We start from the raw sequence: 17,679 nt of genomic DNA, 5'->3' as shown, positions 1-17,679 counted from the left end.
GTTGGAAAGTGCAGGGTGAAGTTATGGGACAAGATGAACAAACTGCATTCTGTTGCTGATGATTTTCCTCTGTTAGGGTCTTCAAACTGGTTGGCATCAGCTTCCCCTGGAAGTCAGGATCTGAAAAACATTTTAAGTGATTCTTAAACAAAAGCCTAATGTTTCTAATGTCTAAAAATTCTATCTATAGGAACAATGGGGGTACCATTGGTTAGTATGTAGTGCTGTGTGACTGACTTTCTATGAAACCACAAGGATGTGGTCCAAACTGCAGCCTGATTAATGCTTAATTATAACTATATTTCTCTCCAGCATTCTTGTTAATGCTGTGAGCATAGTTTCACCACTGTGAACATTCATGTACAAGTAATTGTGTGAACATAATATTTTCATTTTGGGGAGTGTATGTGCCTAGAAGTGATATGGTTATATAGTAACTCCATGTTTAACATTCTGAGGAACTACTAGACTGTTTTTCAACCTAGCTGGACATTTCATAATCCCTTCAGCAGTATATGAAGAACTATATACTTGCCAATAATTTTTATTAATTTCTTATCGATTATAGCTATCCTAGTATATGTAAAATGGTATTTTGTGGTTTTTGTGTTTTCCCTATGCCTAATGAAACTTAGCATTTTTTGTGAATTTATTAGACATTTGTGTATCTTTTTTGGATAAATGTCTGTATACAACTTTTGACCGTTTTTAATTGAGTTTTAAAACATTATTTAGTTGTAAAAGTTATTTAAATATTCTAGATATAAATCCCTTAGCAACTATGTGATTTGCAAACCCTTTAGATTTTGTAAGTCATCTTCTCACTTTCCTGATGAGAAAGTGTTTTCTCAATGAGAACAAAGTTTTAATTTCAATGTTGTCAGATTTATTTATTTTTCTTTTATTGCTTGAGCTTTTGGTGTTACAGTTAAGGAAACTTTAACCAATCCAAGGTCACCAAGATTCTCACATGTTGTCTTTTGTGACTTTTGCTCTTATATTTAGTTATTTGATTCATATCGAGTTAATTTTTATATGATGTGAAGTAAAGGTCTAACTTTATCATTTTGCATGTCTATATCTGGGTATTCCAGCCACACAGGTTGAAAATAACATTTTTCTCTATAGAACTTTCACCAAGATCAATTGACTATAAATATGAGATTTTATTTCTGAACTCTCAGTTCTTTTTCATGGATTAATATGTGTGTCTTTATGCCAGTACCACACTCTCTTGATTTACTGTAATCAAATTCGTAAAAACTTTGAAATTGGAAAGTATGAATTCTCCGCATTCTTATTCTAATATTTTGACTATTTTTGGTCCCCTAGATTTTCATATGAAAATGGTATTATCTTGGCAATTTCTGCAAATAAGCCAGCTGGGATTTTGATAGGCATTACATTTAGTCTCCAGATAATTTGGAGAGTATTTCTATCTTAAAAATGTTAAGTTTTCTGATCCATGGACATAAGACGTTTTATGAGGGAATCGAGGTTCTTATTTTATAGATGCTCAGGTGCTTTTTTGGCATACTAATGTAATTATATTATACTAACTTGAGCTATTAGCGTACTTGCAATTAGCCTTCCCATAATGTTTAGTTTTTTAAAAAATCATTACATTTAATATGTGCTTTTTAAACAACTTGAGCTATATACACTAATCCTTGAATTTCCCATCATTTGCACTTCCGACTGGTTAGGTGTGGGCAATATGCCACCCGACTGTGCAGATAATCCACATCACAGAAAACACATGTTGCAGGATATTTGAGAGCATCTCCCCCAAATCAAAACAAGAGCTGTGATGATTAAAGTTACTTTCATAATAAAAAACTAGAAATGTTTATAGAGATAATATATACAACTTACAGAATATTATGCAAGTTTCAAAGAGAATGAACTTGCTCTATAGACTGACTGGTAAGGAGGTCCCACATAATTAGTGAATGCATATGTATTGTATTTGACTATTGTTGATATACTCCTGTATGAAGTGAAAAAGTAGCTGGCGGACTTATAAACACTAGGAATGCATTTTCAAGACGTTGAAACAGGACTCTTGCAAAGTAAAAACCGTAACTCACACAGTATATGAGCTAAATAATTTATCTCATATTTATCTCATGAATGAGAGTAACAAGAGGATGGTAATATAAGTTTAAGGAGAGCAAAGTCACTACAAAAAATAATGTTGAAGTAAACTTTTAAAGTTAAAGACAAAACTAGTTAATGTCTTATTAGGCAATAAAACTTTAAACATTAGAGTTTATTTTTTCCAGAGGGCAAAAATCATTTACAACTATCCGTCTTCTGCAATTTAATATGTAATTTCAGAAAGCATAGGCCCTAATTAATAGATAAGGTAAATCATACAAAGTTATATTCTTCTAGTAAATTAGATAATTCTTCAATAACTGTCAATGTTCACATGTGATATTAGTGATACTGATATCCATGTGTCTTATTTGTAAGTGCTGCATAATATTTCTGAACAATACAAAGAGCAGCAAGAGAAAGCAAAGAATTACAATTTCTTCATGATTGCCCTAAAATATTATTATTGATTATAGTAATATATTACTCTATGTCAGACTATAAGTCTTTTATATATATCATAATAACTGTTTTCATCCTAATAGTGCTATAAGTAGCATCTTTACAGCTAAAAACAATCAAAGCAGAGAAAAGGTCATTAGCTCACCCAACTGCTCTCAGTGAGTGTTGGAGCAAGACTTCAAATTACGTAAACTAGACCGAAAAATCTGAAATTTTAACCATAGTATTGTTACAGGATCCTTGGGATGTTCCTTCACCAGCTGGAAACTTATGTGGTCAGTGGCACCTTTGCCTGAGTTTTTCTTGAACCTGCCGGGCCCACTTAGCCTAGCAGGCTGCCCCCAGCTTGCACTACCAGCCTGAATCCATGCCTGTCAAGAGAGAGCAGAATGGCAAGGTGTGTTTGAGCAAGGGAGGATGGGGTCTGGCCACTGTGCACAGCCAGGCATGCTGGCTGCAGCAGGGTGGGCAGCTCTAGGTGCTGGCACAGGCACCAGTTCCCTATGAGCCTGTGGCTGGACCAGGCATTCCACAAGCAGCTTCCATGGCTGGCACTGGGGAACATGGTGGTACCTGGAAGCTAGGAAATGACAGGAATCACAGAGCCCCAAGGAGGGTGTCACAGTCCTGGCTCAGGGAGCTCCTAGGTCTGGGCTCCCTGAAGGGCCATTGGTCTTCCATCCTTCTTGTTGTCCGCAACGTGGTGAGCAAGCGGCATGTTTCAACCCTGTTTGTGTTACAGCTCTTTCAGCCCCGCCATTTGGTGGGTCCTGAGTTCTTGTCCCATGCCTGGAAAGGAGGTATGTGGACAAGTGAAGGGAGAGCAAGGCAAAGAGGTGCTTTAATGAGTGATAGAACAGCTCAGAAGAGACTTGCAGTGGGTAGCTACACTCTGCAGCCAGGGTGTCCCAATGAGTGTTCAGCTTTCAGCAGAGAGGAGACCCTGGAGTCAATAGTTCCTCTCTGCAGCTGGTCTTTGGAATGTCTCTCTGAGTCTGGCTGAATCTGGGGTTTTTATGGGCTTCACAGGGGAAGAAGTGCATGCTGATTACTTCATGGGCAACCATGGGCAGACCTGGAGAAAGCACCATAACTTTCAATTCTGTTCAATCAACACAGCCCTCAGGCTTCAGTACATCCCTGGTTTGAAGGTGGGACTTCAACAGGGACCTACTCATTTCCACACAGGACCCTGTCTGCCTCCTGCCATCATCCACGGTGCCCAGGCTGTTTGTGCTGAGGAGCACCTTCAAGCCGGCACCAAGCTCCCACCTTGGCCTCCCTGCCATGCTTATTGGTGCCCAAGGTCTGGAGGGGGCTGAGGCAGCGAAGAGTTGGTATGTTAGCAGTGCCCCAGGTACGTGCACACCTGGATGAATTGCAACAGTGCCCCAGCTTAGCCTTAACTTTGTTCTGAGATCAGAGCAGGCACTGGGAGTAGGGAGAGGCCAGATAGCAGGAACAGACACTTCCAAGCCTGTGGGGGCAAGCTAGGGGTTCCCAGGCTCCCAAGAGTACAGAGATACCCAGGCCCGGGGTCACAGCTTGAGTGGCTGTAGCTATGCCTAGGAAGTGCAAACTCCTGCCCTGCCAACTCAGAAGAGGGCGGGGCTTCTGCCTTTTCCAGGCTCCTGCCAGCTCCATGGTGCCTATAGCCTTGGCTGCACGGCTTCCACTGCAGATGGCATCATCACAGCAGTTGGGCCACCACTGCCATTAGTACTATATTGTCTCTCAGTAACTCTCCTACTTATATTGTAATTTTTCCCAACTATTTTATTGTTATAAATGTGTCTTCCTTCCCAGAAGCACCTATTAAAATCACCTCAAAGATAATATAGTAGTAATAATCATTTTAATTCAAAATGACACTTTAAAATAACATGTATAAATAAAAGCATCTTAAGAATGTAATGTTTTGATTTATCTGTAATAGATACTCTTTAATATTGTGTGGTTTCCCTGCAATTGCAACAAGATAAAAACCTTAGTACCTGCCCTCCAAGCCAGATTACCACCTCTAAGCAACTCCAACGGAGACATACTTGAACCCCCATTACAGCACAGAGCCACCCTCCAAGCTACAAAAGTACTTCTGACAAAGTGGGTCAGTGACTCCAGTTTAAATATTTAATTTTGCTTTTCTTTTCCAGTTTTAATCAGTGTTTAACGTTAATGAACTACATCTACTTGAGGGCTCCTCTGACCTTGAATTCGGGGACGGTCTTTACTACTATTCTTTCTGTTTTACCATTAACTGAACCTGACTCCTTCCCATATTATCTGGATTAACCTGTTAAGTGTCTCATTCTGGGAAGGGTAAGGAAGAGGGGAGAATAGAGAGGGTTGCATTTGCTTCCATCATCTGTCTCCTCCTACCTAATTCTTTAAATAATTCATTAGGTAATACTGAAATTCATTTGCAATGCTTTCAAATATTTCATCTTTATGTTTTATTTATTCACTTTTGAATATTTTATACAATATTTGAAATTGCGAATATATATTAATGTGATAAGGAATAAAACTCAAGTAACTTTCTGTGAAAATACTACCCAACTTAAGAAATAGGACTTCTAAACTATAGTTCTACCTGCACGTGCCTTGAAATCCTCTCTACTTCTGTCTCAATAGTAAAACTGTCCTTTGAGAATCGTGAGAATTTTGTGTTTGCAGTACATTTGTTGTTCTTTGTAATATATTTACCAAATATGTCTGTATCCCTAAAAATATATTGTTTAATTTTGCTTGTTATTGAGCTACACACAAGCTGCATTAAATAACATATTTTACAGTGAAAATAAAATAGCATTTTATTATTTACTTTTCTTAAACTGGGAGGTTACTTTTCTTAAATCCAAATCTAATTAAATCTATGTCCAACTTAACATCTTTAGCAGTTCCTGTGAAACATAATAAGTATAAGCTATTAGCAAACAGTCTTTTTATAACCTGGCACCTACTTTTCCCATTTTGTGATACCCGGAATCCTGTTATTTCCCTGTAATACCTGCTATTTTACTATACCAGATATTCATTGTTCTTACCATTTCATACTTTATCACTTTTGTGTCCTTGTATATTATTCTTTCTCTACCAAATATGCCTTATCTTTTCCTCCTCTGTACCCTTGAAATTTTAATTTAATTTTCAACTCTGAAATAACACTCCCTAGGCCAGTGTGATGATTCACACAAGTAATCCAAGCACATTGGGAAGCCAAGGCAGGAGAATCCCTTGAGACCAGCTTGGGTAAATCTGTGCAGAATTTACTACATCTTATGTATATTATTTATTCTATTTATTCCTAATTTTCATTAGACACCATTTTTTTAAAAAAGCTAGCGGCTCTTGATCCACCTTAACAAAAATTTGAAAAACTATTGTTTTGATTGACTGTTGAACAAATGAATGAATATTAGAGTGAGGGCATGTAAAAGAGAAACAGAGGAATAAAATTCCCCACAATATTTAGAATAGGTGAAAACAGGAAGAGAGTTAGGATTTGAAGGCTTGTCTTCACATTGAGTTAGTATGGCCAAGTTTTATTAAATAGGGGAGCAGAACTGTAAAGAGAGACTCACTGCATGGATTTGGGACATTATAAATCACTTCAGAAATAATTATAAGTCTGCATTAATTAGACTAAGCATCTCTCCTTCCATATACGACAACATTTATGTAGCAAATGCTCATTTGAAACACCTGAACCACTGCTGTGCAAGACTGAGATCAGCTGGATAGAATCCCATTATGGCACTCACAATGGAGGACAGGGATTTTGTCTGCATTAATAGATTTTCTACAAGAGACATTCATTATAAATGATGTTGCAGACAGTAGAAGTGACTTGACCTGCTGTATTATCTTAACAGATTCCAGTAAGAAGTTTATAATGTTTCTTTTTGTCACATAGGTTTTTCATTCATTCTAAAGAAAATGCTATTGTAATTGCAACATTGTTTAATGCTCTACTTGACAAATTTTATTCTGGAAAAAATAGTTGTCGTTTGCGATCTGGTCATTAAGATCATTTACATTTTAACATTCAGAAGGCTTTTCATTTTATCTGCCAAGTTGGTGCTAAAACAGCATAAGTGGGTTAATTGTTATGCAGAAATAGACTTTATAGATATGCTAAAACAGGATAGAAGTTAGCATTGACTGCTTATGTATTTGTTTATTTAATATCCTTGTTTATTTCATGTGCCAGCTTTATGAGTGCATACAGAAAAGAATTAATGTTTAGAGGTGTTTTTTTGTCTGAGATAATATGCAAACATATTTTTGCTGAACTTTTTCTATTTTTCTTAAGAACAGTTGTGAATGGAAAATTTCAATAAACAAGATTATTTTTCATTGATTTTTACTTTTTGTTCTATGACATTTTAAGTATGAAAAGGTATAACCACATAAATATTTCAAGGCTGCCATAAATTTATATAAAGTCCAATGCTTTCTAAGGACATGCCGAAACAAACATAAATATTAAAAAAGCCCATTTATACATTGTTATATTGCTCCTCAATATAGTTTTCTTAATTAATTTAATCCAAGGATAAATTTTACATTATTTTTGTCCCCTTTTCTGATATGTGTTAAGTAACTTTGCCAAATTCTTCATGGTGGCATTTAATTTCAGAATATCATTTTTTATACCATTTTATTGGGTACTGCCTAAATATTCGTTAAAATAACACTGTGAGCCACAAATGGATTAATGCTTCAGATTTTTTAACATTCAATTTCTTCCCTACTTTTGTTTTAAAATGATACAGTGAGATGATAGTGATCATATACTGTTTTCCAAAATTTGGAAATTAACAATCTCACATATATTTTAGTGAATCAGCATTCTGGGAAACATTGTAAGCTGTTTCCAGGACTCTTTTTAAAAAACTCTCCCAAATGAATAGAAAGAACCAAAAACAAAGCAAATTTTATCTATATTTGAGTCAGAGAATTATAACAATGCAATATTGTAAATTGTTTTCTGAAGAAAAAACAGCTGCCCAATCTAATAAAATTAGGCCAAATGAAAAACACAAGTGATAATTTGACATACATGTTCTTTAATTTACATCTTGATACAAGCAGGTGAGTTATGTGAAGTAGCTTCTAATGTGGAGACATCAAAGGGCATGGCTGGGCCGTAAGAGAAATGAGTGTACTCCACTTATTCTCCATCAGCCTAATCAGAATAATGGAATAGTCAGAACAGAAATAAACATATGTGACCTTTTTAATTTTTTTTTTTTTTTTTTTTTTTACTTTTTTTTTTTTTTTTTTATTGCATTTTAGGTTTTGGGGTACATGTGAAGAACATGCAAGGTTGTTGCACAGGTGCACACCTGGCAGTATGATTTGCTGCCTCCCTCCCCTTCACCTATATCTGGCATTTCTCCCCATGCTATCCCTCCCCAACTCCCCACCCCCCCACTATCCCCCCTCCCCGCAACAGACCCCCGAGTATAGTGCTCCCCTCCCTGTGTCCATGTGTTCTCCTTGTTCAACACCCGCCTATGAGTGAGAACATGTGGTGTTTGATTTTGTGTTCTTGTGTCAGTTTGCTGAGAATGATGTTTTCCAGGTTCATCCATGTCCCTACAAAGGATGTGAACTCCTCCTTTTTAATGGCTGCATAATATTCCATGGTGTATATGTGCCACATTTTTCCTGTCCAGTCTATCATCGATGGGCATTTGGGCTGGTTCCAGGTCTTTGCTATTGTAAACTGTGCTGCAATGAACATTCGTGTGCATGTGTCCTTATAGTAGAACGATTTATAATCCTTTGGATATATGCCCAGTAATGGGATTGCTGGGTCAAATGGAATTTCTATTTCTAGGTCCTTGAGGAATCGCCACACTGTTTTCCACAGTGGTTGAACTAATTTACACTCCCACCAACAGTGTAAAAGTGTTCCTCTTTCTCCACATCCTCTCCAGCATCTGTTGTCTCCAGATTTTTTAATGATCGCCATTCTAACTGGCGTGAGATGGTATCTCAATGTAGTTTTGATTTGCATTTCTCTAATGACCAGTGATGATGAGCATTTTTTCACATGTTTGTTGGCCTCATGTATGTCTTCTTTTGTAAAGTATCTGTTCATATCCTTCGCCCATTTTTGAATGGGCTTGTTTGTTTTTTTCTTGTAAATCTTTTTTAGTTCATTGTAAATTCTGGATATCAGCCCTTTGTCAGACGGGTAGGCTGCAAAAATTTTTTCCCATTGTGTTGGTTGCCGATTCACTCTATTGACTGTTTCTTTTGCCGTGCAAAAGCTGTGGAGTTTGATTAGGTCCCATTTGTCTATTTTGGCTTTTGTTGCCAATGCTTTTGGTGTTTTGGTCATAAAGTCCTTGCCTACGCCTATGTCCTGAATGGTTTTGCCTAGGTTTCCTTCTAGTGTTTTTATGGTATTACGTCTTATGTTTAAGTCTTTAATCCATCTGGAGTCAATTTTAGTGTAAGGTGTCAGGAAGGGGTCCAGTTTCTGCTTTCTGCATATGGCTAGCCAGTTTTCCCAACACCACTTATTGAACATGGAATCCTTTCCCCATTGCTTGTTTTTTTCAGGTTTGTCAAAGATCAGGTGGTTGTAGATATGTTGTGTCGCCTCCGACGTCTCTGTTCTGTTCCATTGGTCTATATCTCTGTTTTGGTACCAGTACCATGCTGTTTTGATTACTGTAGCCTTGTAGTAGAGTTTGAAGTCCGGTAGTGTGATGCCTCCTGCTTTGTTCTTTTTGCTTAGAATTGACTTGGCTATGCGGGCTCTCTTTTGGTTCCATATGAAGTTTAAGGTGATTTTTTCCAGTTCTGTGAGGAAGGTCATTGGTAGCTTGATGGGGATAGCGTTGAATCTGTAAATTACTTTGGGCAGTATGGCCATTTTCACGATATTAATTCTTCCTAACCATGAACATGGAATGTTTCTCCATCTGTTTGTGTCCTCTCTTATTTCGTTGAGCAATGATTTGTAGTTCTCCTTGAAGAGGTCCTTTACGTTCCTTGTTAGTTGTATTCCTAGGTATTTTATTCTCTTTGTAGCAATTGTGAATGGCAGTTCGTTCTTGATTTGGCTCTCTTTAAGTCTGTTATTGGTGTATAGGAATGCTTGTGATTTTTGCACATTGATTTTGTATCCTGATACTTTGCTGAAGTTGCTTATCAGTTTCAGGAGATTTTGGGCTGAGGTGATAGGGTCTTCTAGATATACAATCATGTCGTCTGCAAATAGAGACAATTTGACTTCCTCCTTTCCTAATTGAATACCCTTTATTTCTTTTTCTTGCCTGATTGCTCTGGCTAGAACTTCCAGTACTATATTGAATAGGAGTGGTGAGAGAGGGCATCCTTGTCTAGTGCCGGATATCAAAGGGAATGCTTCCAGTTTTTGCCCATTCAGTATGATATTGGCTGTCGGTTTGTCATAAATAGCTTTTATTATTTTGAGATACGTTCCATCGATACCTAGTTTATTGAGGGTTTTTAGCATAAAGGGCTGTTGAATTTTGTCGAAGGCCTTCTCTGTATCAATTGAGATAATCATGTGGTTTTTGTCTTTGGTTCTGTTTATGTGGTGAATTACATTTATAGACTTGCGTATATTGAACCAGCCTTGCATCCCCGGGATGAATCCTACTTGATCATGGTGGATAAGCTTTTTGATGTGCTGTTGTAATCGGTTTGCCAGTATTTTATTGAAGATTTTTGCATCTATGTTCATCATGGATATTGGCCTGTAGTTTTCTTTTCTTGTTGAGTCTCTGCCGGGTTTTGGTATTAGGATGATGTTGGTCTCATAAAATGATTTGGGAAGGATTCCCTCTTTTTGGATTATTTGGAATAGTTTCAGTAGGAATGGTACCAGTTCCTCTTTGTATGTCTGGTAGAATTCGGCTGTGAGACCATCTGGGCCTGGGCTTTTTTTGGGTGGTAGGCTCTTAATTGCTGCCTCGACTTCAGACCTTGTTATTGGTCTATTCAGGGTTTCGACTTCTTCCTGGTTTAGGCATGGGAGGAGACTACTGTCCAGGAATTTATCCATTTCTTCCAGGTTTTCTAATTTATGTGCATAGAGTTGTTTGTAATAATCTCTGATGATGGTTTGAATTTCTGTGGCATCTGTGGTGATATCCCCTTTATCATTTTTTATTGCATCTATTTGGTTATTCTCTCTTTTCTTTTTTATTAGTTTGGCTAGTGGTCTGTCTATTTTGTTGATCTTTTCAAAAAACCAACTCCTGGATTTTTTGATTTTTTGTAGGGTTTTTCGTGTCTCTATCTCCTTCATTTCTGCTTTGATCTTAGTTATTTCTTGTCTTCTGCTAGGTTTTGAGTTTTTTTGATCTTGCTCCTCTAGCTCTTTCAATTTTGATGATAGGGTGTCAATTTTAGTTCTCTCCTTTCTTCTCATGTGGGCACTTATTGCTATATATTTTCCTCTAGAGACTGCTTTAAATGTGTCCCAGAGATTCTGGTATGTGGTGTCTTCATTCTCGTTGGTTTCGAAGAACATCTTTATTTCTGCCTTCATTTCAGTGTTTATCCAGTCAACATTCAGGAGAAAGTTGTTCAATTTCCATGAGGATGTGCGGTTCTGGGTGGGCTTCTGAATTCTGAGTTCTAACTTGATTGCACTGTGGTCTGAGAGACTGTTTGTTATGGTTTCTGTTCTTTTGCATTTGCTGAGGAGTGATTTACTTCCAATTATGTGGTCAATTTTAGAGTAGGTGTGATGTGGTGCTGAGAAGAATGTATATTCTCTGGATTTGGGCTGGAGAGTTCTGTAAATATCTATTAGGTTTGCTTGTTCCAGGTCTGAGTTCAAGTCCTGGATATCCTTATTAATTTTCTGTCTCGTTGATCTGTCTAATATTGACAACGGTGTGTTGAAGTCTCCCAGTATTAATGTGTGGGAGTCTATGTCTCTTTGTAAGTCTTTAAGAACTTGCCTTATGTATCTGGGTGCTCCTGTATTAGGTGCATATATATTTAGGATCGTTAGCTCTTCTTGTTGTATTGATCCTTTTACCATTATGTAATGTCCTTCTTTGTCTCTTTTGATCTTTGTTGCTTTAAAGTCTATTTTATCAGAGATGAGAATTGCAACTCCTGCTTTTTTTTGCTCTCCATTTGCTTGGTAAATCTTCCTCCATCCCTTTATTTTGAGCCTTTGTGTATCCTTGCATGTGAGGTGGGTTTCCTGGATACAGCACACTGATGGGTTTTGGCTTTTTATCCAATTTGCCAGTCTGTGTCTTTTGATTGGGGCATTTAGTCCATTTACATTTAGGGTTAATATTGTTATGTGTGAGTTTGGTCCTGTCATTTTGATGCTAGCTGGCTGTTTTGCCCATTGGTTGATGGAGATTCTTCATTGTGTTGCTGCTCTTTACCATTTCGTGCGTTTTTGGAGTGGCTGGTGCTGGTTGTTTTTTTCTATGTGTAGTGGCTCCTTCAGGAGCTCTTGTAAAGCTGGTCTGGTGGTGATGAAATCTGTGAGTACTTGCTTGTTCACAAAGGATTTTATTTTTCCTTCACTTATGAAGCTTAGTTTGGCTGGATATGAAATTCTGGGTTGAAAGTTCTTTTCTTTAAGGATGTTGAATATCGGCCCCCACTCTCTTCTGGCCTGTAGGGTTTCTGCTGAGAGATCTGCTGTGAGTCTGATGGGTTTCCCTTTGTGGGTAACCCGACCTTTCTCTCTGGCTGCCCTTAGTATTTTCTCCTTCATTTCAACCCTGGTGAATCTGATGATTATGTGCCTTGGGGTTGCTCTTCTAGAGGAATATCTTTGTGGTGTTCTCTGTATTTCTTGGACTTGAATCTTGGCCTGCCTTGCTAGGTTGGGGAAGTTTTCCTGGATAATATCCTGAAGAGTATTTTCCAGCTTGGATGCATTCTCTTCGTCACATTCAGGTACACCTATCAAACGTAGATTAGGTCTTTTCACGTAGTCCCATATTTCTTGTTGACTCTGTTCATTCCTTTTTACCTTGTTTTCTCTAATCTTCCCTTCTCGTTTTATTTCATTGAGTTGATCTTCAACTTCTGATATCCTTTCTTCCGCTTGGTCAATTCTGCTGTTGAAACTTGTACATGCTTCGCGAAGTTCTCGTGTTGTGTTTTTCAGCTCCATCAATTCATTCATATTCCTCTCTAAGTTGTCCATTCTCGTTAGCATTTCGTCAAGTCTTTTTTCAAGGTTCTTAGTTTCTTTGCATTGGGTTAGAACATGTTCTTTTAGCTCACAGAAGTTTCTTATTATCCATTTTCTGAAAGCTGATTCTGTCATTTCATCACACTCATTCTCCGTCCAGTCTATTTCCCGTGCTGGTGAGGAGTTATGCTGCCTTGTAGGGGGAGAGGTGTTCTGGTTTTGGGTGTTTTCATCCTTTTTGCGCTGGTTTCTTCCCATCTTTGTGGATTTATCCGCCTATTGACTTTGTAGTTGCTGTCTTTCTGATTTTGGTAATTTTAAGTCTGCAGCAGCTGAACTCATAAACCCCCTTTTCTTCTCCCCAGGTGTTCTGGCCCAGGGGTTTAGCACTTTATGTTTTTCAGCTGTGTTACTACCGTTTTCCCTGCCCACAAGGTGGCAGTCTAGTCACACTCAGCCTGCAGAGGCTTCGCTGAGCTGCTGTGTGCTCCGCCCAGCTTCCGTGTGAGCTTCCCAGCAGTCCTGTGGGTGTAGTTAGAACTGCTTCCGCTATGCTGGCCCGCCCCTGTAGTGACGGAGTCTCTGTAGTGGCGGGTTGTCTTGGTTACGGAAAATTGCCCCGGGAACTGCAGGGTGTTTCCCGATGGAGGACGCCCCTCCCCCACAGAGCTGAACCGTCCCGGGTTCAGCCGTGTTTCTAGAGGGGCCCTCTTTATCCTGTAATCTCTTGGCTTGCCTCCTTGCCACAGTTCCCCTTGCTGGCCCAGAGGGGACACAGTCTCGTTCACTTTGTTCAAGGAGCCGCTGCTCCCCGCCCCCCGTGCAGGCCGAGCGGCTGCTCTGGTCCAACCAGCGGCGCTGGGAATGCGGGGAGCTTCTCCGCGCAATTAAAATCCGCTGCCCTGTGTGCCGCTGCCTCAGCCGAAGCAGCGGCTCTGAGATTCGTGGCACTCCCTTGCCCGGGGGTCTCCTGGCTTGGCTCCCTGCTTCAGCTCCCCTTTCTGGCTCAGAGGGAACTCTGTCTCTCTCGCTCTGTGCAAGAAGCCACTGCCCCCCGCTCCAGGGCGTAGGCTGAGCGGCCACTCCGCTCAAACCAGCGGCGCTGGAGACCCGTGGGGCTTTTCCTCCTGTGAATCTCCTGGTCTGTGGGCAGTAAAAGTCCGTCTGGAAATGCGGCGTCCACTCACCCTCTGCGCCTTCTCTCGGAGCTGCAATCCCGACTTCCTCTTAAGTGGCCATCTTGGATCGATCCCTTTTTTTTACTTTTTGTCAGAAATTATAACCTAAACCTAAATACGAGACAGGGCCAAGTATAGAACAGAAAGCCAAATATCTAAGTAGCTTGTTTTAGTAGGTGGGCCCTGAAGATTGCTTCAGGCTGTTGTGACGTGCTTCTCCAGAAATGGAGCAAAGTTGAAATCTCAGGACCTTATCCTTAACTTCCTATTAGACCTCCGGACAGGACTGGCCATGCTAGTTCCATTAGGGACTCCATTTACTTGGAGAGAAAAATTGGCTGCATTAATGTACCCAGAGTGCATTTTCCTACCACCTGTTTCATTTATCTTTTCCAACCAAGCATTTCTGAGCTGAACAACAACAACAAAACATACATCAGCAATAATAGCTAAGCATCCAGTTTAAATTCTATAGAATTCAAACCATGTCATCTAAAAAATGGATCCAGTTAAGAAAAATTTATGTCTGTCCTGATATATATCAGTCCCAGATGCAAAATCCCTATCTTCAAAATAATGATAATGATAATAATAATAAACTTTAATAACAAGCACAGATTTCTATAAATAAATGGAGGAATTGAATATTGCATAAGAAAACACAGATGCTTTGAAAGAATATTCTACTTAGTATAGAAGAGAGAATACTGTTTCTGTCTTTCTTTTCATGAAGTATAATATTAAAGAGTAGAATAGCCAACTCTCAGATTGCTGCTACTCCTCAGGCAAAATGCCAAATTAGATCATTATGGTGTTAGACAAGGTAGATCTTCCCTCAAACTTCATCTTTCAGATACATATAACCAGGACATAAAATCTCTTTCTAAAAATTCACAGGAATACAATATACTGGTCACAATTATGAAGAGTTTCATATGTTTAATCACAGATTATGTGAGAAGTTGTGTAAGGCTGAAAATCTAGAAAATTGGGAGGTGATGATCAGTAAAGATGCTGTAGTTGACAATTACTCAACTTGTGTTTTATAAAGATGATGGAGAGGAGAATGTAATTAATTAACTAGAGAAAGGACACACTAAAAAACAGAATAATTGTTGTTGGCCATTGTGGTAATCTCACAAAATGTTTACATGCAGACTTTTAGGAAGAACAAGGATTTGAAAAATTTTACAGGAGTGAAAAGCAACACTTGAAAATTGGAGACTAAGTTCAATCTGACCTTTAATTATATTTTCTTGTTAAGGAAGACTCTAATTATATTAGGTTTGTGGTTTGATGAAACATGTCCAGTTATTGAAAACATCTACAATTAGCTGCCATTAACTAAGTGTATAAGGTATCCATTTAGGAAGTGCTAGCAAGAGAGATAAAGGAAAAAAAGCATTTACTTTTTTTTTTTTCTATGTGCAAAATTCGATTTCATGGCAACAGTGTTGGCCAGGTAAAAAATAAACAGTGTATATAAAAGTTTATGCTATATTAAATGAAATGTGGGTACTATTTTGGGAGAATATATGTTAAGTCTTTAATAAAGAAGATCATTCTTTGTAATAGATACCAGGTTTACAAATCACTTATAAGGATAAATCAACTAAAAATATGGCAATAGTATAGAACAGAAAGCCAAATATTTGAGTAGCTTGTTTAGGTAGATGGGCTCTGAAGATTGCTTAAAAACTAAAGAAGCTACAGTACTAAACTTTAATTCTATTTTAAAATGAATAAAAATTTGCAAAACTATTGAAGTTTAATTATTTTAGCAGTAATTAACTTCAAATAACACTTATTTCAGAAAAACAATCATGAAAGCACAAAGCAATTCTGCTTTTGTCTTATTAGGTTATCAAAAATGAATAAATAAATAAATGGTAAAGTGAAATACCACATTTATTATTGAAATAATATTAGAATGTAAATTCTGTAAGTAATTTGGCCTTATTGATCAAAATAGCCAGTTTGGTGTGACTTACAACATATCAATATCAATTTTAGGTATCAGTGATATGGAATACATGTATGAATACAGATATGTAGACAGTAAAGTATCTTTCAACAATCTTAGTATAGTGAATAATTGAAAAGACAAAGCTATCTGTAAGCTTCACATGTGAATGAAAAAACAGTTTTTTTGGTTATCACAATGAATGTAATTGAGAATTTACTGACTTCAAAAGATATATGGAATGTCATGTGATACCCAAACTCAAAAAACTAACCAAAAAAAAAAAAAAAGACTTGTAAAAACCTATACATGGCAGAATGTATTTAATTATCAAAGTGGTTTATGTTTGTATATGAATGTTTGTGTACATTTGTATGTGTTTATATGTTTATGTGTTTGTGTGAGTTGTAATTTTTAAGAACTTGCTTGTTTGCTGGCACAAGAAAATACTATGGAAATTCCTTGCCACAGAAATGAAATCAACCATTCCTCCAAGGGTTTCTTGTTCATGTTACCGAGTAATGGTATTTAGAAGCCAACATCTGATTACTTAATGTGCTTATTGGGACTGGGGTATTCTTAATTCTAGCCCACTTTTATAAGCAGTTTCAAAAACATTTACAATCATTATTTCATAAAGATACACCATTATGAATGTAATATGGACTATATTACTTTTGTACATATTTAAAAATTCTCTCTTAGCAGTTCCTGTATAGTTTTGTAAATTGGTTGATTTTAGTTACAATTTTTAGGAATCCCTTTTGGTTTTAACCATTTCATTTTATTTATTTAAAGTATAAATATTTATATTATTTAATTGGGAAAATGTCATAGAAGAATATTCATATAATTCTATTTCTCATAAAAATTTTCCATTTGCTACAGTTTACTTTTTTTATTATTTTATTTTTCTTCCATTTCCCCTCATAAATCTGTGTGTATATGCATATAAACATATGTATATATAAAATATACTTACATGTATACATGTGCAACAATACACATTTACTTGCATACATGCATACATGTATATATGTGTTTCTATTTCATATTTTTTATTATATTTTACCCTAAAATAGCCTACATACTCACTGTTCTGCATCATCTTCTTTTTGCTGGCCCTGTATTGTGTATATGGCTTCTAAAAATGCCAATATTCTAATATGATATTTTTGTTTTTTAATATTCTGTCATCAAAAATAAAATTTTAACAAGTATATTATGTATGTTCCACATAATTCTGTCATAAATATATCCATTTACTCGTTTACTATGTGTTATACCATTTTTGCAATCCAATGAGCAGTACCATGAGTATCTACTTCTTCAGAGACTTTAAAAAATGTTTGGATTTATGACATTCTGAGAGCTAAAATGTGATATGTTCATGTTGTTCACATGTCTATTTCTCTTGTATTAATGAGGCTTACTCTTAAGGTTAGTACCAGTTACACTTAATGTAGAAAATTTGTTTACGTCTTTTACCTATTTTGCTGCCAGCTTGTTAGATTTTAAATTAAGAATTCCTATCCTAAATGATTAAGCCATGCTTACCTAAATTCTAGGAAAGAATTGTATATTATTTTCATATATATGTATTCCCTATATATGACAGTTCTGAGTGAGTTAAAGTGCTGTTCAGTAAACAAAATAAGCTAAAGCACATGAGGACAGTGCAGACTGGCTGAATTGATTCTGTTTGATAACTACAGGTATTACGTTTCATTATCTATCAAAGTAACATTTTTAGTGGTTAGCTAAAATTAATAAATAATGATCACTTGGCTTTCAAATGCTGCACATTC

The 17,679-nt window shown here is 37.2% G+C and overlaps 1 protein-coding gene and 1 pseudogene across 1 annotated transcript in view; both read left to right on the top strand.

Moving 5' to 3' along the window:
• KLHL1 (kelch like family member 1) overlaps window positions 1-17,679 on the top strand; it is a 411,066-nt gene that overhangs the window by 178,965 nt on the left and 214,422 nt on the right. The window lies entirely within an intron of this gene.
• LOC105710467 (26S proteasome regulatory subunit 4-like) overlaps window positions 3,850-17,679 on the top strand; it is a 31,712-nt pseudogene continuing 17,882 nt past the window's right edge.

Source organism: Aotus nancymaae, unplaced genomic scaffold, assembly GCF_030222135.1.
Source record: "Aotus nancymaae isolate 86718 unplaced genomic scaffold, 86718_ANA_hifiasm-v0.15.2.pri h1tg000088l, whole genome shotgun sequence".
NCBI classification, from domain to species: Eukaryota; Metazoa; Chordata; class Mammalia; order Primates; family Aotidae; genus Aotus; species Aotus nancymaae.
Note: the sequence above shows the minus strand (reverse complement) of the source record. Positions and strands in the feature narration are given on the sequence as shown.